Genomic DNA, 21,429 nt, shown 5'->3' with positions numbered 1-21,429 from the left:
TAAAGTACTCGGGATCGTGCTTTAAATAAACCCCAGTTATCCATGTTATTGTTTATCACCAAAGCTGAGGCTCCAGAGTGTCCTGGCTCATAGGTGACCGCTTGGGAGAGGACAGGCTGCTCTCATGACTTAAAATCCTTGGTTCCCCTTTGGCAAGCCTGTTACCTTAATCTTCTCTGTTTTTTCTAAGTACCAATAATCTTTGCTGCTTTTTCTAAGTCCCTAATACACATCCCTATAGTGGCTGCATCAGGGAACAACTGGATGGCCTTTCCTGCAGGGTGGTTGTTGGGCATTTGCTCAGTCTTTGGAGATTAGGGCCTGTCACAATACTGGGCTGCCAGGCGCTCCAAGTGAATCTCCATCCAGCTGTGCAGCAACCCTGCTGGGTCCAGTTGTCCCCGTTTTGTGCACAGGCATAGTGAGGCTTAGACAGACTCAGAGACTTATTCAAGGACACTTCACTGACCGTTGTGCCAGCCTCTAGCACAATCGTGTCTTGAGCTTTCGGTGATTAAATACAACGAGGTGTTCACAGTCCACATTTGCTTAAATAAATAACTTGCTTTCTCCTCTAGTTTCTTGGAGACTGTAGTGCATTGAGTAATGGCCCCCAAAAGACACGTCCGAGTCCTAGCCCACGGAGCCTGTGAATGGGACCTTATTTGGAAAAGTCTTTGTAGATGTAATTAAGGATCTCAAGATCATCCTGGATTTAGGGTGGGCCCTAAATCCAATGCCAGGTGTCCTTATAAGAGAAAAGCAGAGGGAGATTTGAGAGTCAGAGACACAGGGGCAAAGGCCACGTGAAGACGGAGGCAGGGATTGAAGTGATGCAGCCACAAGCCAAGGAACGCCTGGAAGCTGGAAGAGGCAGAGAAGGATGCCTCCCATAGAGCCTCCGGAGGCACCACGGCCCTGCTGACACCTTGAGTTTGGACGTCTGGCCTCCAGAACTGGGAGAGAATAAATCTTTCATTTTCAGCCGCCAGGTCTATGGTAATTCGTTACAACAGTCCCGAGAAAGGAGTCAGGAGACTTAAGACTGAACACTTAGCAGTTCATGGGAAGGATTTGTCTCCAGAGTTACGGGAGGGATTGAGAGGAAGCACATTCGCAGGTGTGTGTGTCTCTGAAATGCCCTCTGAGGGTATCGTGGCAGAGGGCCCAGCACATGTGAAGGTGTGGGGTTCGCGGGGCTTCCAGTTTTCAGCATCCCTGTCACGTGAGGCCGCACATGCATTTGGAACCACTTGCTCTCCGACTTTGTTCTTCCTCTCTGACTTCAGGTTTTAAGTCAGTATCTGTTTAGGAGGCCGTCTCGGTGCCAGCTGGAGGAACGCCTGCTGTACTGGTTTCCTGTCTCCATACGGTCAGGGGTTCCCGTGCTGGCGTCGTGTAGAGGTACCTGGAATGGTGTTCACCTGGGGCCCGCGGCTGTCTGCTCTCCATCTGTGTCCTTGTGGGGTCACTCAAGTTCTCTGCTGTTTTAGGACACGTTCTGTTCTCCCAGAGACTTGGTGCTGAGCTCTTAAGTGGCTTCAGAAGTGTTAGTAAGCGGTCAGAAGTGAAACCCTCCAGGAAAGCCTTAATCCTGACTTTCAGATGATTGACGGAGGGCGGCAGCACCAACTTGTATCTGCTGTTGCATTTGAACTTGGGATAGAAGTAGCTCTCATGTGAGTAACTCAAGCTAGAACACTGCTGGAGCGCAGAGAGCCGAGGCCAGGGCCCACAGAGTTTTTACTTGAGAGGCACACGCTCCCTGTCAAAAGCGTTTTCTGACAGGTCTGCCCACCAGCTGCCTTGTCAGGTGTGGGGCTGATGTCCCGTCTGTGCTGGACAAGCTTCTTGACAGAGGTTGTTACTATTTTTCACTGAAGATGTACTTAAAATGCTGCAGATTTTTTACTGCTTGGGCACAGAATCCTCCAGCCTCTAGGCTTTGGTGAGTATTTTCTTCTGCTTTCTTTTCTTTTTCTGTAATGACAGGTCAGTGATTGCCTCATAGGGAGCTGCCGTATCCACTTAGAAAAATCATCATTGCTGTTTTCTGGATTTTTTTTGTTGTTGTTGCTAATAGGAAGCCTAGTGGTTGGTGTGACTCTTGGCTCCACAGAGGATGTGGTGGACCTCAGTTGGGGTGACCTCGGTGGACTCCCACTTTGATACACACGCTCTTTCTTCCTTTACTAAAATCAGTTTTGTAAGTTGCACTTGACTGCGTGGATACAGTTGGTCTGGGCCAGGGCTTCTCCTGAGATGAATTCCCCATTCTAGGCAGGCGTGGGTTTGCTTCTGTTCTATTCACAGATAGTTGGTGACCCTTGCCTCGCAGAATAGTTGGTTCTCATTGAACATAAGAACAAACATTGATTTCTTCTAGAAGCGAAAGCTCTTGGCTCTTGTTCTTAATTTACCATAAGCAGTCAAACAGCACTGCCCTGAAGTGTCCACGTGACAGAGTTTCAACAAACAGCATGTCCCCAGGGCAGCGACTTTGTGGGACTTGCTCTGTGAGGCCACCTGAGCCATGCTTGTTGGAAAAGCAGAGATCACAATTTCAAAGAGTGAGTGATTTCCTTCAGAGTTTTGAGAAGCTTGGGATTTAAAATGGAAAGAAAGCAATGTGGCTTCAGTACAGGGAAATTCTGAAAAGGAAATTTGTCTCTTATCACATCATCTCAGCTTGGGTCTTATCTCACCCATCTCAGATTGGGTGTTGTTCCAACTCCCAGAGAAAAATTGAGGGAAAGAAATCTTATTATTGCCAAATCAAGCTATCAAGAAACTTCCTTTCTGTAAAAATGGTGGGAATGAATAAAGCGATACCATTGCTCAGGGATCGGCAAATGACAGTGTGTGGGCTGCCTGTTTTTATAAATAACGTCTTATTGGAACGCAGAGATGCTCGTTCTTTTGCATATTGTCTACGGAGTCTTTCACTTTATAATGGCAGAGTTGAGTAGTGAAAGAAAGACCTGGCCCACAAAACTGCAAACATGTTGCCCACGTTCCAGACACATAGTATTAAGAAGCGTTACTACAGGGGTCTGTGTGGGGGACGGATGAACAGAAGAGCACAGAGGGTTTTTAGGGCAGTGAAACTACTCTGATTGACACTATAATGGTCGATGTGTGTCATCATCTGTTTGTCCAGACCCATAGAACGTACATCCCCAAGAGTGAACTTTAATGTAAACCATGGACTTTGGGTGATTACGCTGTGTCAGTGTAGATTCATCATTTGTAATAACTGTTGGAGGATGCTGATACTGAGGGAGGCTATGCATGTGTGGGGCTGCAGAGGGGGGCAGTTTATAGGAAGTCTCTATCTTCTTGAATTTGCTAATAAACAAGTTTAGGAAAAAACATTACTAAAGCAAGACCAGTGCCCTTGAATGGTGCACATAGATGTTTCATTTTTAAACAACTCCATTACAGTATAAAAAGGGGGCCTTTAGAGGCTAATCAACGCTTGTGGGATGCATTCTTTAAATGACAGACAAAATTCCAAAGGTGTGTCTGGCTGATTGATGGTGATTTAAGCAGACTGTTTTTGAGCACTTCGTGTTTTGTAGGTAGTGGGTACAGGATGCGCAGACATGGCCATGACCTGTCTCGGGCCAGGACAAACACTGGGTGCTTTAACGGAGTGTTCTGGGATTGGAGAGCTGAGAATTCGAGTCAGGGGACGGGGAAAGCCTCTGCGGGAAAAGCCCTTTCTCCTGTCATTTCCCAGGAGAGTGCGTATGAGCTCTGTGTTTTGGGTTATTTATGTTTGCAGTGTCTTTATTCTGTTCCCTAGCTGGGTATAGAATTCTAGGTTGAAAATAATTTCTGTGCAGGATTCTAGTTTACGGTGTGCTTCAGAGACACCCAGTGATGTTCCTTTCTTTTGTTTTGCTTTTCTCTTTCTCCCTCTAGAACCTTTTGGGAGCCTTTATCTCTGGTCATCTGAAGTTTCACAATGATGTGCCTTCCTGGGATTCTTTGTATTTATTGTTCTGGTCCCTCAGTGGGTTCTTTTATTCTGGAACTTTGTGACCTTCCCTCTATAGTCCCTGTTTCTTTTCTCTGGATCCTGTATTAGGCAGGTGCTGAATCTCCTGGATTTATCTTATATTTTAATTGTATTGCCTATTGTCTGTCTCTTGTCTTTTTTGTTCATCTCGCCCAGAGATTTAAAATTTTTTATTTACCAACCCTGAATTTTATTATGATCTTTATATTTTTAATTTCTAAGAGCTCTTCTTTAAACTCTGATTAAAAAAAACCATCTGATTCTTTTTTTCGTGGGTACACTATCTCTTTCCTCTTTTTGTCTGCAGGTTTCATGTGTTCCACGCCTTCTCTTTATTGGCATGTTTTGAGTATCTAGCTTTCGTTAAATATCTCGCGATCTTCGGCTGGGTGTTCTTATTTAAGGTGAAAAGACTAGAGCTAACTGGACGGATCTCACCAATTGGACTTTGCTCAAGGGTGGATGGGATTGAGCTGGGGTTTTACTGGGTGACCCTGAGTGTTAGATTCTGGTCTTTACTTGAAGGCTATTCCATTCCCTGGAGGAGAACCCCCAGGCTCTTGCCAGGTGTATGTGAGCCACCGCCCAGGGGCTGGTTTTCTCATGGGTCACCTTGCAGATCTCCACTCCATCCCCCTGTTTTCAGTCTGATTATTCGGCCCTGTTCTCTACCCGCCTACTTTTTCCAAGCCCAGAGCCTTGGTTGGGTAAACTTTCCACCTTCTTCCACCAAACGGGAGGTGGCCGTTTTCTGGTTTGCGGATGGGGTGGGGACTTGAAGAATTTAACTGCTATAGGGACTTTCCACTTACTTTCCTGTCCAGTCTGTGTCTCAGCCCCGCCTCCTGTGGTACCTGTGTCTCTGGTTCAAAGCTTTGCAGGGCCCTGCCTGGGGAATGAGCCCTTCTCATCAGCACCACCCTCTGCAGGCATGGAGATGCGCCTTCCCTGGCCCTGAGGGTCAGTATCTGCTCTGTCAGCTGCTTCCCATCCTCATTGACTGTGGGGTGGAGTTGAAGTGACTCTCGTTCCATTTAAGATAGAATTGTTGTCTCTGTTTTTATTAGTCAGGGTTCTCCAGAGAAACAGAACCAACAGGGTGTGTGTATATATAAAGGGAGAGGAATAGTTACTTTACGAAGCTGGCTCACAAGATTGTGGGGGCTGGCAAGTCTGAAATTTCCAGCAGGCTGGAAACTTGGGAAGGATTTCTGTGTTGCAATCTTTAGGCTGAATTTCTTATTTGGGAAACCTCAGTCTTGGCTCCCAAGGCCTCCAGCTGGTTGAACGAGACCCACCTACATCATGGAGGGGAGTTCCTTTTATTAAAGTCAACTGATTGTAAATGCTCATCACATCTTAAAAATATCTTTAAAGCAACATCCAGACTGGTGTTTGACCAAACATCTGGGCGCTATGGCCTGGCTAAGGTGACGTAAAATTAGCCATCACGCTCTTGTTCCTTCCTGTATCATTTAAAAATCAGAAATACCATCATCATGCTCTAACACCTTAGTTGCAGGAGCACCATGTGTTAGCAGATTCTCATTCAACCTCACTGTCATTTTGATGACAGAATCCTTGAGAGTGGAATACATACACCAAAGGGTCTCTGTAGGCTGAGTGTCTGGGAGTTTGCTTTTGCGGAACGAATCAAAATGGGTTTCAACTGTGGATTGAGAAATTATCGCAAGAGATCATCTATGCTAAGCAGCCAGGTTTGACTCAATCAAGCATGCATATTTAATATTATCAACCAGCTGCTTCTTGGAGTGGCTGGGCAGGCTTTTGCATAAAGAAACAGGAAACAGGAGACCAGAAGAAACTGCAAGATTCGTTTGTTTTGCATCATTTAATGAAAAGAAATTGTTCCCCACAGACTCTGCTGGTAGACAGGAAGCTTGAAAAATGCTACCTTCTTCTTCTTTTAAAAATGGAATGAAATGGCATAGGCTGCTTGGGTCAGTGGTTCAACCAGAACAAATGCGTGGTGGTTTGTCTGAGGTCAGCACAGTCTGTGTGGTTTGTCTTCCAAACGAGACATGAAAACTTCCAGGTTCACTGTCATGTCAGGGGACATCATCAAACTTGGCAAGAGCCTCTCCAGAATTTGTGGTATCCTACATCTCAAGCTTCCAAGACAGTTTCAGAGGTTCTGGGAAGCAACTGCACTTATTTTTGCCACATCTTCACGCAAGTGAAGACTCTTCTGAATGCTGGAAAGACTTGCTTTGAGGATGCCAAACCCCTGGAGGGAATGGTTGCTTTAAGCAGAATCAGATCTCTTTGTGGGATAATGCTTTTCAATCGTTTTTTCATTATCACCCTTCCTCCTTTTTATAGGCTTCCCCCTACCCCAATTGCTCTTCCCTACCATTAAACTTTAATACCACGGATATACTGTATAACTGTTTGTATGTTTGCCCCTTTGGAGGATCACAAATAATTTTAATATCTAAGATTTTCTCATCTCCCCAAGAACCAGTTTTGGTCCTATTGTGGGTGATATTGTCCTGGAGTGGGACTCTAGGTCCTGGAGTTCTCAGCTGGAGAGTTTTGTCCCCTAGGGGACATTAACAAGGTCCGGAGACATTTTTGGCTGTCACAAGTTGGGGGGGGGGGCGGTTGTTACTGGCATCTAGTGATTGAGGCCAAGGATGCTGCTAACCATCCTACAGTGCACAGGACGGTTCCCACAGCAAAAAAGTGTCCAGCCCCCAGTGTCAGCGGTGTCCAGGCTGAGAAATGCTGTGCTCTGATAATTAGGCAGACATGGGAGAAATTGATCACTCATGTGTTAAATTCGCCCACTTTCCAAATTCTTGGTCTGAATAAATAGAATATTTTTAGAAACAGTTACTGTTCAATTAATTAAAAATACTCTCCCTCAAAGACTTGGCTCACCATTTGATATCTATGAAAAAGGACCAGGGTCAGATTAAAGGTTATAATTAAAGTTTAATGCCTTTTTATTTCTGTCTTTTAAAATTTATTATGAAAAATTTAGATGTATAAAACAAAACAGCAATCTAATGAATCCCCATGTCCCAGATACATTAATCTGCCCTTCTTGCTTCCTTTTTTTTCTCTGCCCACTTCCTACCCCCATTCAATAATGCTGATGGTTTTTAAAAATTATTTCAGCATTTTAAAAATTTACATTGAAATGCATAAGTCGTTGCTATTTGGTTCTGACAAATGGACACATTATGTAACCCATATTCATATCACAATGTGAAATATTTGCATCACCCCAGAAAGTTCCTTCATGTTCATTTCCAGCCATCTTGAGATAGCCACTGTGCTGTTGTTTTTTTTTAACTTTTAGATTATTTTTGCCTACTTTAGAACTTTGTATAAATGGAATCATATAGTGTGTTTGTTCTCTTTGCATCTGGCAGCTTTTGCTCAGTATATCTTGACGTTCATCCATGTTGTTATGAGTATCAGTAATTTGTTCTTTTTTATTGCTGAAATGTATTTCATTCATAATGAATATTCCACAGATTGTCCATTCTCTCTTTGGTAAACATTTAGATTGTGGTTTTTTCAATTGTTAATAAAGCTACTATGAAACATTTGTGTACAATTCTTTTAGCCAACTGTGTTGCCGTTTATCTTGGCTAAATATCTGTGAGTGACATTGCTGGGTAAAAAGTTAGGTATATGTTTAACATTAGAAGAAACTGTGTTAGGTTCCACTAACTGATGACTTACTGGTCTGTTGTTTTCAACGATGCCCTGGGACATAAATTGCTCCACAGGTTCATCCAATTAAAAGCAAGCTGCTTTTCAGGGATAGTTTTTGAGGTCATGTTTAAGATTTATCCATCTCCCAAATGAACGTCCCTCTCCTCTTTCCCTGGTTCTTGCTGGTAAACTAGCTGGCCTGCCATCTAGTTTCTATCTCTAGTGAAGCTACTATTCTCCTCTTAATTGCTTTTCATCACAACCTCTACCATTTTTGAGAGCACCCTTAGGCTTGAATTTACCACACAGTCTCAGATCAAGTCAGTTTCTTTGAGAAGAGCTCCAGAGCTCGCTATTTTAAGGTCTGCCTCTCCCCAAACCATATCTCTGGGGCTGGACAGAGAGACAGTGGCAGGTTCCATCTGAGTGACACCCGTGCCCAGGACTTGGGTACTGGAAGGAGGGGAGCGCAGTAGCCTCTGGCTTCTTAGGGGATGAGAAGGACTAGGAGCCTGTCTCTCCCAGCAAGATACCATTGCCCTTGACTAGGAGCTGGGGAAGGAGGGAGAGGGAACCCTGTGCTCTGGGCTTTACCCATCTAGAATGGACCTTCCATCATACTAGGCTGGGAGGGAAGGAGGAAGAATGGATCAAGGTCCAGATGTCACAGATTATCACTTTTCTTACTGAGTTTTAGTATATCTTCTTCAATAAATGTCTCTTCATTTGCTGTATGCTCTTAGGACCACTTCCAGAGATAAAATTATTTTTTAAAATAATTTTCTCCAGTTTAGCTTGGGAGTGAGGTCCACAGAACTTCTCATGTACCTTTCTGGAAATGGAACTCCCTTATGTCAGTTTTGATAAATTGTGTTTTTAAAGTAACTTATACATTTCATCTAGATTGTAGAATTTATTAGTATAAAGCTATCCATAATGGTCCCATATTGACTTTTTCTGTAAGATCAGTAGTGATAGGCTCCCTTCCATTTCTGATATAATAATTTGCATTTTCTCTCCTTTTTTTCTTGATTAACTTTATTTTAGGTTGATCAATTTTATTAATCTTTTCAATTTTATTACATTTTTCAAAACACCAACTTTAGTCTGTTTATTTTCTTAATTTTCTGTGTCTTTTCTGCTTCATTAATATTGGCTCTTATCTTTATTTTCTAAAATTTGTGTTTAATTTGCACATATTTTAGCTCTTTAAGTTGTAAATTTAAATCATAGTTTTTAAAGTCTTTTTGTCTTTCTAATGTAAGTATTTAAAGCTATAAATTTCCCTTAAACCTTGCTTTAGCTGTACCCCACAAAATTGATATATTGTGTTTTTATTATTATTATGTTCAGAATATTTTCTAACTACCCTTGTGACTTGCTTTTTGATCTATGTATTATTTATAAGTGGATTTTTCACTTTCCAAATATTGAAGGCTTTTCTAGCTACCTTAACATTTTGAATTTTTTATTTGATTTTGTTGTGAGTAGGAAATATACAAAATTTCAGTCTTTTGAAATTTATAGAGCCTTTTTATTACCTAGTATATACTTTATCTTGATGGATATTTCATGTGTACCTGAAAACATATTCTGAATTTGTTGGGTGTGGCCTATGTGTCAATTAAGATGGTATCATTCAGAGATTTTTGATTCTTCTTTCTGTCTCATGTCCTGTCAGTTAATGAGAGTAGGGTTTGATAGTGTTCAACTATGATTATAGATTTGTCTGTTTCTCCGTTTAGTGTAGCTGGGTTTTGCTTTATGTGTTTTGGAGATCTTTTTATAGGCACATACATATTTATGATTGTTGTATGATATTGTTATTTTGACCCTTTTATCATTATGAAATGTCCTCAGTTCTTCATTCTTTCTTCTCCTATTACATGTCGTGACTTCTTATGGATGTGAGGCCCCTGGGCCCATCAGAGATCTTGTTTTTGGCTCGTGGTGATAGAATGGACTTTAATTGCAAAGGAATTATTGGATAGGCAGCTATTTTGTGTGGATTCCTTTTATCTCTGTTTCACACCATTGGCTTTTAACTGAGTCTTCCAAGTTTGGGCCTAGAGATCATTCAAGATGTGAGACGTGTTCTAAAAATAGACACTCGGATGACCACATGTCCTCTGATTAGGACATCTTTTGGGATATGGATAGTTGGAAGGAAGGAAGGAAGGGAGATAGGTAGATAGATATTATGAGCCAACACAGTTCCACAATCCCCTTCCCTGGAAACTGTCCCAGTCCTGAGGTGTGTGCCCAGCCTCAGCTGGGGCTCTGCCATAGGAACATAATCTTTTGGGTTCAGGACCACCAGGCCCTTTCTTTGTATTTTCTCTTTGTATTCATATCTAGTATGCATATCCTTAGAGCCATTGTGTTTTCTTTTCCCTTTTGGATAGAACTCACATAAGTTATTCTCATGAGGGTCTCCACAAAAAACATTTCATTCGAGACTTGCTTCCTTATGCCTCCCACTGGGTCTGGGGGCCATCTCTCTTGCCTCTGTTGGCATCTACTTGGAAAATGCAAAGTCATTTGAATGCTAGCTGGAGCCAACTTAATTAGGAAGTTAAGTCTGCTGAAGGAAAATGAAACAGATCATTCTACAGCCAAGTGTATGCAGTTGTTGGATGATGCAAACCAACACTTCTTTCCTCTCATCAGCCTCTGGTGTCTGCTAATTAGTGCTAAATAGCACCTTCCTTCTATGCCAGCAGTGGAGTTAGCACTGGAGATAGAGAAGTAGAAAAAGCATTTCAAGCCTTTGAGGAGCAGGGCATTCTAGAGTGATGATGTCAGGTCACTCCACAGCTTAGAACTCATCAGTGGCTTCCATTGTGCCTAAAGGATAATCCAGTCTCTTTAACTGGTCTTTGGACCTCGTGTGATCTGGCCCCTGCTACCTCTTCCCCTCATGACCTGCTCTCCTCCCCCCTGCCTCCTCTTCCTGTATTCCAGCAACCCTGTCCCTTTGATGATAATGTGAACGGATGTCACATAAAGTGTATCAGGGACTGTGCTGACAGCTTTAAGGGACTTACCCATTTAATCCTCCAGCAGAGCTAGGGAAGCCCGCCAATGCCCATAAAGACCAAGATGACACCATTGATTAGGGTCCTTTCTGCCTGGAAGTCTGGGGTGGGACCTGGGAACCCGGGACTGGTGGGAGGAGAAACCAATGAGCTTCTTTACTGCAGAGCTTTGACATTCCTAAGTCTTTTTTGTTGCTGTTGTTAGCAGACATATTCAGAATTCAGAACTTCTTTGGGAGCCTCTTTGTGCTTATTTCCACCAGCAGATGGATTCAGTTGCAGGTGATTGTCTCTCATAGGATCCTCCCTCTTAGTTTTGTGGGCCATGAAGAACTCTACAATCTTTCATCAAAAAGGAAGGAGGGAAGGAAGAAAGGAAGGGAAGAAGGCTGGGAAGGAAGGAGGGAGGAAGGGAGGGAAGAGGGAAGGAAGGAAGGAAGGGGAGGTAGGGAGGAAAACCTCTTGTTTTCCTTATGGTTTATTTACTGCCTAGACACTAGGTGGAACTCGATACCCTTGCGAGCCTCCGGCCGAGCTTATCCAGATCCCACAATTATCAGTAACCTTGTCAAATACATGGCTCATATTTTTGTCCTTCGCTAATATGGACCTTTGGTCAAATGTTCGAGTATTTTGACCTGGGTGTTATTTACTGCACCTTACAAATAAGGAAGCCCAGTGAAGAATTGCCCGTGTCTCCCCATTTCTTGGTCTTGTGAACTGAGGGCTTGTTTCTGCCTATTATTAGGCTTTCGCTGCTAACACAAGTGAGATGCTGCCACATATTTCACGATCTGACCTTTGTCACTAGGTAACCCCCCCGCCCCAATACTCTGTAAGTGCTTGAGAAGGTACTCATTAATGCATTTCTATAGTGATTCAGTCATTAATGCAACGCATGTTTATTGCGTACCTACTTTGTGCCAGGTCTGTGCACAGTGCGAAAGGGGACAGACATCATCCCTGTCCTAGCAGTGTTTACAGGGCAGGGCCACCATAAGCCATCTGGTGCCTCATACCAATTAGGAAATGGTGTCTCTTGCTCCTAGCAGACGCAATCCGAGGTACAGGGCATAGTGAGCAGAAAGCAGGCGTCCCTTATCAGCTGGGTGCCCTTGGGCAGTGAGCATTCTGAGCAACCAGTCTTGGCAGCCCTGATGGACGGCATGGACATTAAACAAATAATTACTCAAATAGCCATTTAATTACAAGCCTGACATATAAAAGTAGGAAAAGTACATAATACATAATAATTAAGTGGTGTCTCTTACATAATAAGAGGCACTTGGGACAATTAATACTGAAGGAAGGGTAGGGAAAGACCAGGAAGAGGGGCTGAGAACATTTCGGACCGGAGGAACCCCGAGCATCCCTGCCCCTCGTCATGGTGCCTGTGGAGAAGAGGGCTGGGGCACTTAGATCATTTTAAGGCTTTTCAAGTTCTAGTCTAATTACCATGAGCATTCATCTATTTTTTTCTTTCTCAGTATGCTCATAACTACATATTGCTGAATGTCAAAAGAATGCCATTTTAAGACTTAGCCTGGGGCTACAAATGATAAATTTGTGTTTATAATCATTAGATTGCTCTACACAAATAAATTATTTTGTATTCAAGAACATTGCTACGTTGATTTTGATAGAGAGAAGAATTACGTTCCGACTCAGACAGACCTGAGTTTGGCCTGGCTACAAATACTTAGTAACGATGTGATCTTGGCAACTCGCTTCATGACTTTCTGCCTCCATTTACTCATCTGTAAAATGGGAGTTCTACTCCCTACCTTTCAAGGTTTGGGGGGAAATTAAATGAGATGATTTTGTGTTGTTCTTCCTTGAACTCTGACTCTGGGAAAGATTGGAAAATTCTAGTCTCTGTCCCCTTTGGCAGAGACGGGAGAGCAAGAGTGAAACAAGATCTGTCCCCAGTAGGTATCCCTTCAATTGCGTTTGTTTCTAACACAGCATGACAGCAGGCTACAGGTGCTTCCGGTTGAGTCCCCTACTGACAGGTGTGTGTTGGATTATTCCATCCTTAATACTGTCCTTTGTGTATGCGTTTTGCTGTGAGAATCGTGCAGTATATTCAGTCAACACATTCCTCTTGCAGGGGTTCTCATGTCTACACTGATGCTATTAATTTGATTCTAAGTACAGATCTATACACTTCAGAAACTTGCTGTCTTGTCATTTTTCAAAACAAAAGTAAAAAGTTGAAAAAATATTTCTCCGATCATGGCCTGCTGTGCATCTGAGAATTACGGCGTGCCACTTAGATCATTCTTGAAAACCAGTGTGTGTTTCAAAGAGCCTCCCTTGAGCTGGGCTTACGAACAAAGCCAAATCAATGAACGCAGCTTAGCACTCTTGCCTACCAGCCTCAGGCTTAGAAGTGGGAGGTCTGCTGGAGGTTCATTTCCAGGAAGGTTGGTTAACAGTTGCATCCACACCAGAAAGGTCACAGAGGCAGGGGATACCCAGAGCGAGGGTCAGCCCATGTGTCAGACAGCATGGGCCCGGAAACAGACTGCCAGAGATGTAGCCTGACCTTAGACCATGGGACAGAAAGTCATCACCTGCTGTTTTCTCCATTGTATTCCTCATTGGCTGGTGGTTAAAGCTGAAAGGCAGAAGTACCAGTCAGTTCTCTAGGCAAATAACAATGTAGGGGGGCATTCGCTAGAGATGCAAAGGAAGTCTCTGGGTACAGCTGGGATGTTTTTCCCAAAAAGTTGGAGGCAACTTGGGGACCACTGTTTAGTGGTCTGTTTATGAGAGATAGGATTTGGAATAGCACAGGCATGGAAGTGCAAGTTCATTGCAGAGGAGCTGGCCACCTCCCCCAGGAAAGAAGAGGTGCTTTTGGAGGCATTTGGCCCAACACAGGAATGGTGTAAACCTCGTGACTTTGTAAAAGTATATTCAGTTCCCTTCATGCGTCCAGCCCGTACTCTCATTCCTCCCTTGCTGCTGAGAAATTAACTGGCCGAAATTTTTTCTGCGGTAACAACCACCACCATGCCCTCTGCGAAGTGACTGTTTATGATGCTTCACTCTCGTCCCTGCCCTTTGGAGGAGTTAGATCCTGATTGTTGGTAAACGATGTCTTCATTTCCCACAGTCTTGAAAAAGTCTGCCATACATCTGCAGCACTCACTTGGATGGAGTTTTTCTTCTCCCAGAGGCTGTCTATATGGTTTCTTCTTAAGAGATACTGCTATAAGTATCTGTCACAGGGAACAGATGGACGGTAGGAGAATATGAGGAATGTGGTGCCTCTCGATTGCGTACAGCCATCACAGGGTGTTGTCTCATTCCCTGACTCTGCCCTGGAAATAACAGTGTAGCTTAAAGGTGGACAGGATGAAGGTTTGGCTCTCTTCCAATTTTTCGTTTAAATCTTTCTTGAGAATGGAAAGTTGACCTGGCTTCTGTACCTCCTCTGGTCCCTAGACCCATTATACAGTCTCCTCCTCAGTTTTTTCACCCACCGTGTCACCAGAAACCCTAAATGCTCCTCTGTGACACCAACCTTGAAAATACTGGCATCTGTATCACTCACAGTCACTCACCAATTTCTTTGATAATTCATTAGGGAATTCTAATCTGGGGATTTTCCCATACCATGCTTAAACCAATGTGAGTTTGCTCTTCAGAGAAACAGGACCAATTGTGGGTTTACAGTGAGATTTATTATGAGGCATTGGCTCGCATGGTTATGGCGGCTGAGAAGTCCCACAGTCTGCCGTCTACAAGCTGGACTCAGGAAAGCTGGTGTTGTAAATTCCAGTCCAAGTCCAAAGGTCTGAGTGCTGAAGATGTGAGTCCCATTCCAAAAACAGAAGACTGAGGTCTCAGCCAAGTAGTGGGGCAGAGAGAGAGGGCAAATTCTCCCTTCCTCCACCTTTCTGTTCTATTCAGGCCCTCAATAAGATTGGACAATGCTCACTCACATCGGGGAGGGAAGTCTGCTTTGCTCAGTGTGTACCAGTCAAATGCTAATCCAGAAACACCCTCACGGACATATCCAGAAACAACGTTCAGCAAAATATCCGGGCATCCTGTGGTCCAGCCAGGTCGACACATACAATTAACCATCATACTCTCCTACTCCCTTTGAGGGGAGTATGTTCCTATCCTCTCCAGCACGTGCCCTTCAAACCAGTCAGCCTCAAGACCCCATTGTCACGGCCCTAGCAAATGGCTCGTTCCCTTCCCTTTCAGGAAATGCCCTCTTGTCCCTTCTCTAACAGTGCCCCCTGCCTGGCACAAAATAGTGTTGAGACAATGAATGTACATCCTATCTACTCATCTTTCAAGGTTGGGCATTTCCCCCGCTCTTCCTGGTAGCCGTCTCTGATTGTAAAGATCCGCCTTCACTTCTCCGTATCATCCACCTCGTTTCTCTTGCAGAGTGATTGTATAGATAATGCTGGAGAATACAGGAGAGAACTGTTGCCCATGGTAAATTCACAGTCTGTGATTGTTTTTAGCGTTAAATAATTTATCATATGCATTGAATGACAGGTGAAATGAATAACAGAAGTTCACAAGGAATTAATAGATTCAAAATCTATGTCCGGTATTTTATTAGAGTTTAGGGAGACTGGATAGCATGTTCTTTTTCCTACAATGACTGTCCTTGAAATAGTTACCTTGTTTTTAATCTTTTTTAAGAGTGATAAGCAAAGATAATGGAAAGGAAAGTTATTGTTTTCTATTTTCTAAAATAAAGCATTCAGTAAGAATTAGTGTTTAAAATTAGTGTTTAAACTCTAGTATTTCTTGACTAAAAGGAAATAAAGCCTTACAAAGATGTCTAGAAGTTAGAGGGGGAAAACAACTGTGAGGAAGTGTTATTAGATAAATAGAAATGGCATGATTTTGCTCAAATATAGCATGACGTAAGCTTGCAAGTGACATTTCCCATCCTCAGCAATCATAACTTCTGAAGTGAAAGTTGAAAATTGTATCTTTTAAAAAAATTAAACAATTGGCAGTTTGGAGGAGAAACTCAATGAGAATGATTGATCTTCAATAAGTCAAAAAACAGCCACATTCATTTAGGCTTGGCCAAAATGTTGCTTTCTGTAATTTCCATCAACAATAGCATTTTATTCAGTACAATGTGACCCTTCTTGGTCATGTGAAAAAACTGAGGGGTATCTTTTCTTTCTGTGTTCCTTTTTCAAGCTGCATTTAGTCCTGTTTCATGAAGTATGATACTTTCTAAAGGCAGGTTGCTCAAGCACTGGTAATAGGATCCTGAATCATTTGTTTGTGGAAACTTCATGGTTGAGTGGAAAGTTCATGGGGGTTAGAATCAGAAGGATGTGACTGTGAATCCAAAATAGCTTTGTGACTTTGGTAATTGCTTAATTTCTCTAAGCTTTGGTTTTCTCATCTTTGAAATGGATATAATATTATTTCATAATATTGTTGTGAGGATTGTATCATTGAACTTTCAAAATACACTAATTTAAAATGTTGTTTAAGTCACATTACATTGAATTTAAGGATAATGATTACATATGGTCCAAGATAATTGGTGCTAGATTTGGGGGATTGATTTAGACTCCAACAATTCAGATGTTTGCAATGCCAGAACTTTTAGGTAAAGGATTTCCAGTTCCAGCTCTAGGGGAGAAATTGGTATTGGACTTAGCCATATTGTTATTTTTAAGGTTAATAAAACTGATAAACTCCTACCAAGACTGATCAAGGGAAAAATAGAAAACACAAATTGCCATATCAGGAAAGAAAAATGAGCTCCTCCTATAGATTCTAAATATATTAAAAGGACAATATGGGGATATTGTGAACAATTTTATGTGAATAAATTCAACAGTGCACATAGAATGGTCAAATTCCTGGCAAACCACTAATCACCAAAACTGATAAGGATGAAATAGGAATCTAATTTGTAATTAAAAGCCTTTGTAGAAAGAAATCTCCAGGTTCAGATGATTTCACTGGTTTCTATCATTAAACATTTAAGGGAGAAGTAATATCAATCTTAAACAAAAAAAAATAGAAGAGAAGAGAACACTTCCCAACTGGTTCTATAAGACTAAACAGATGAGGTTATGGTATAATTCTGATGACAACATCTGACAAAGATACTGCAGAGAAGAAAAATTATAGGCTATTATCTCTCTTGAACATAGATACAGAATCCTTTAATAAATTATCAAATTAAGTCCAGTAATACAAAAAAAGAACTGGCATTTATCCTAGGAATTCAAAGTTAATTTAGAAATTGAATCTCATTCATTGCAACTGATGAAATTAACAAAAATGTAGGGAAAAACTGTATTATCATGTCAATAGATTTAGAAAAAAACAACACCCATTTATGATAAAAGCTTTCATTAAACTAGGAATAAAATGAAACTTCCTCAGTGTGATAAAAGGCATCTGTGAAGAACCTACTGCTAACTTCATACTTAACGGTCAAAAGGCTGAACGCTTTCCCCTTTTAATTGGTAACATCATAAAGGGATGTCCATTTCCTATATCTAAATAAAATTTTTTCTTTAATTATTTTATCTATATAAAAATATAAAACTTATATTAAAAGTTGTGATGGTAGTCCTAGTTGGTACAGTTAGGCAAAAAAAGAAATAAAAGGCAAGGAAGAAGAAAACTTATTTTTATTTGGAGATGAAATGATTATTTACTTAGAAAAGCCTAAGAAATATACAAAGTATATTAGAATCAATAATTGAATTTTGAAAGATCATAGGATACAAGGTTAATCTAAAAATCAATTTTATTTCTATATAACAAAAAAACAATTAGAAAATGCATATTTTAAAAGTACCATTTACAGTAGCATCAACTTATGAATACACAGAAATAAAGTTAACAAAATTTACAAAAACCTATATATTAAAAACTATAAAACATTTCTGAGAAAAAATTAAGGAAGACTTAAATAAAGCTATATACCATGTTCATGAATCATATGATCTAATATTGTTAAGATATTGATTCTCCCTAAATTGCACTATAGATTCAACACAATCTTATTATAAATTTTTATAGGAACTGAAAAGCTGATTATAAAATGTATAAGAAAATCCAAAGGGTCTAAAATAGCCAAACAATTTTTTAAAAGAGAGAGAAATTTGAAGCATTGATAGTACTTGATTTCAAGCTTTCTTCTAAAGCTACAGTAATCAAACCAGTGGGGCTTAAGGATAGATAAATAGATAATGGAACAGAATAGAGTCAAGAAATAAACCCACACACATATGGCCAAGGTAGTTCAGTGGCAAAAGGGAAGACTAAAATCAATAAGCCAGAAAACCTGAAAAGAAGTGTGAAAAAAATTAACCTTGACCCCTACCTCACACTATATATAAAAATTCAGAATTAATTATATACTAAAAGTTAAATCTGTAAGTTACATAGAAGATGATGTAGAAGAATGTCTTTGGTACTTCTTTCGGATAGTCAGAGAGTTCTTAGAAGCAATATAAAAGCCCCAACAATTAAAAAAAATGATAAATTAAACTTTACCAAAGTATAAAAGTTTTACTCTTCAGAAGACATCATTTTGAAAATAAAAAGGCAAATCACAGACTGAAAGAAAATACCTGCAATTCATATATCTCACAAAGGACTTTTCCACGCATATCCAGAGTATTTAAAAAGCTCCAACAGATCAGTAATAAAAAGACAACCCAATAAAAATGTAGGCAAAAGACTTAAACAGAGACTACATGAAGGAAGATATATGAATGGTCAGTAAGCACATGAAAAGGTGCTTAATTATTGCTCATTAGGGAAATGCAAAGTAAAACCATAGCAAGATACCGCTTCACAGCCATTATCTAATGGCTAAATTGAAAAAGACTGACAACACTAAATAATGATGGATGTAGATTTGAGTGGGACTCTCGTAAATTGCTGATAGAAGTAGAAATTATATAACACTTTGTCAACTGGTGGTCATTTTTTATAAACGCAATCATATACTTAACCCTGTGACTCAGCAGTCCATTCCTAGGTGTTTACCCAAGAGAAAAACACAGGTTCACAAAAAGACTTGTACAAAATGTTAATAGCAGTTTTATTACTAATAGTCCTAAACCAGAATCAGTTCAAATGTTTATCAATAGGAGAGTAGTTAAAAATTAAAAGGAACAAACTACTCATACATGTAGCAACATAGACGAAGCTCAAAAACATGTTGAGAAGAAGAAGCCAAACACAAGAGTACATACTGTAACATTCTGTTTATATGAGTTTCAAGAACAGGTGAAACTAGTCCATGGAGATCAGAGAGACTGTTCTGAGTGTGTGTGGAGGCGTGGCAGTTGTAGCCTGGGGGAGGACTGACTGGGAAAGGCTGTAACATTATCTTTTTTTTAGGGGGTGGGGCTTGTTTGCTAGAATGTCTGTATTTTTCAGGACTTAAGATCTGTGCATTTCACTGTGTATAAATTTAATCTAATTTTGAAAACTAGACCAAAAGAAAAAATGTTCAGACACTGAGAACATACTGTCTACATATTAGTATACCTGAAAGATATTTAAGAACAGCTTGATAATTGATGAAGGCTTTCACATAGCATTTGATTTTTAACTTGAAAAACAAGCAGGTTGTAAATTGTGACTGCATTGAAGTGGCATTTGAAATGACACTGTGAAATCGCAGGGTAACCGGAGGTCAGTTGTCATCTGATGATACACTTGTCCAGACCAATGGGCTCTTATTACGTCTTCCTTCTTCCATTTCACTCCCCTGCCATTCACACAGCAACCAGTTGATTTTCTATTACTCTTCTCTTTAACAGTCTTAGCATTAAAATCCAGCTCTTGGAATGAAAAAATCAAGTGAGTTTTCATGCTCCACAAAGCCCCGTAAAAATCTAGCCCCTGCCTAATCATCTAGCCTCATCTCATGTCATGGTCTACTCCTACTGACCTGACGATTCCTTGAGTGTATCAAGCTCTCCCTGTTCAAGTCCTGCGTACCTTGGAACTCTCTGATGCTCTTTGCATATCTAGCTCCTTCTCATCTTTCAGATTTATGTCAAGTCATGCCTCCCAGGCCCCACCAGCCATTTTCTCTTCCAAAAGCCCGTTTGTTCTTTTCCTAACACTTTTCATAGTTTATAATTATTTCTATTTCTAGATTCCGTAGGACCAAGAATCAAATTTATCTCATTATCCCTCCAGATCTGAGCCTAATACCTGGCCAAGCACACAGACAGAACTGAATAAATATTTGTTGATAGAATTGTTTCATAATAAAACTCTCAACCTTGTAGCCCCAGGTGGTGATGTTGGAAGTTGTTTTGAGTAAATGTTGGGGGGGGGGTGTGTGTCTTGTGAAATCCACACATTTTTTCAAAATCTCGGCAGGCCAAATTCTCATTCATTGACAAAAACTTGTATTATTGGCAATAAAGTCCTCTTCCTTTAAACTCCTGGCTGAGTACAGTTAGATGACCTTTCACTGAATTGCAGTTTCTTTGTCTAATGGATGAAACCCTGAAGCTGAAATTGGGGCAATACGTCATCATCCCTCCTCTGAGTAGAAAGTTGGAATCTGATTGGAGGTTTTTGACATTTTCTATCCTCATTCTACCACCATTGGCCATCAAGGAGTATCTCGGGGAGTCTCAGGAACTTTGTCATTTCCTGCATTCCAAGTGCACCTACTTCTGTGCTCATTCCCAGGAAAGCAGTCTGGTTGGTGGACCAGTTGGACCATTTTGACTGACTTGACAAGTGTCTGCTGCAGCTTTCTTGCTTGCCTGCTTGCTTGCTTGCTTGCTTGCTTGCTTTCCTTCCTTCCTTCCTCCCTCCCTCCCTTCCTTCCTTCTTTCCTTTCTCCCTTCCTTTCTCTTTTCTTTTCTTTTCTTTTCTAGCCGAACTGACTGAATCCATGACCTACTTCAGGGCTATAGAACACCAACCAGCTTTCATCTCTGAGACTCATTTCCCCAAAGCCACAGGCTTGCATCAGTGATTGGGAAGGCGTATCGGCTCCATTGATTTCCAGATCTCTTCAAGGAACTGGGTGACAAAGACTGGAGCTGATAGAATTGATACAGGAAAAAGCCTTTGAGTGCTGCAGTGAGGGAGCTGGGACCCCACCTCTGAAATTCTCTTCTCCAGATGATTGATACAGACAGAGCTCCACCACGTTGGACAGGGGTGGGGACATGAGGGTTCTCAGCATTCAAATTATTACCTGATTCTTTGCAGTTACGAGGTTGCACGGAGAAGCTAATGTCAGCATGCTGTGAAAGGAAGTGTACAGCAAGGAGCTGACCACCTCTCAGATTAACCTGCTCTCAAACAGCTGTTGCTCCTCCTGCCTCCTCCTCGCTCAGCTCTCACTGATTATGGGGTGTTTTAATATGACAGTTCAATGCAAACACATTGCAAATTGATGATAAATCAAACTGCACATCTTGAGAATGCAGGCTTTCATGAAGTCAGTGACAGTGATGTTTCAGAACTGCTGGATCAGGCAGTGAGACCAGTTGACAATTGGAAGGGGGCAAATCCAGTAGAATGAGGCCCGTAGAGTTGCTTCAGAAGAGACTGATTTGGATGTCAAAGGATTATGAGACGTAATTGAGGAAAAAGTGATGAATACTACCAATATTTCTGTTAAGAGAAAAGATCCTCCTAGTGACTGTGAGGGAAAAGTGT

The 21,429-nt window shown here is 41.2% G+C and overlaps 1 protein-coding gene across 3 annotated transcripts in view; it reads left to right on the top strand.

The window, feature by feature from the left end:
* Positions 1–21,429, top strand: part of PLPP4 (phospholipid phosphatase 4) — a 114,517-nt gene that overhangs the window by 62,276 nt on the left and 30,812 nt on the right. The gene's annotated exons all lie outside the window — the stretch shown is intronic.

This window comes from Camelus bactrianus, chromosome 11, assembly GCF_048773025.1.
Source record: "Camelus bactrianus isolate YW-2024 breed Bactrian camel chromosome 11, ASM4877302v1, whole genome shotgun sequence".
NCBI classification, from domain to species: Eukaryota; Metazoa; Chordata; class Mammalia; order Artiodactyla; family Camelidae; genus Camelus; species Camelus bactrianus.
This window is presented reverse-complemented; position numbering and strand designations above follow the sequence as displayed.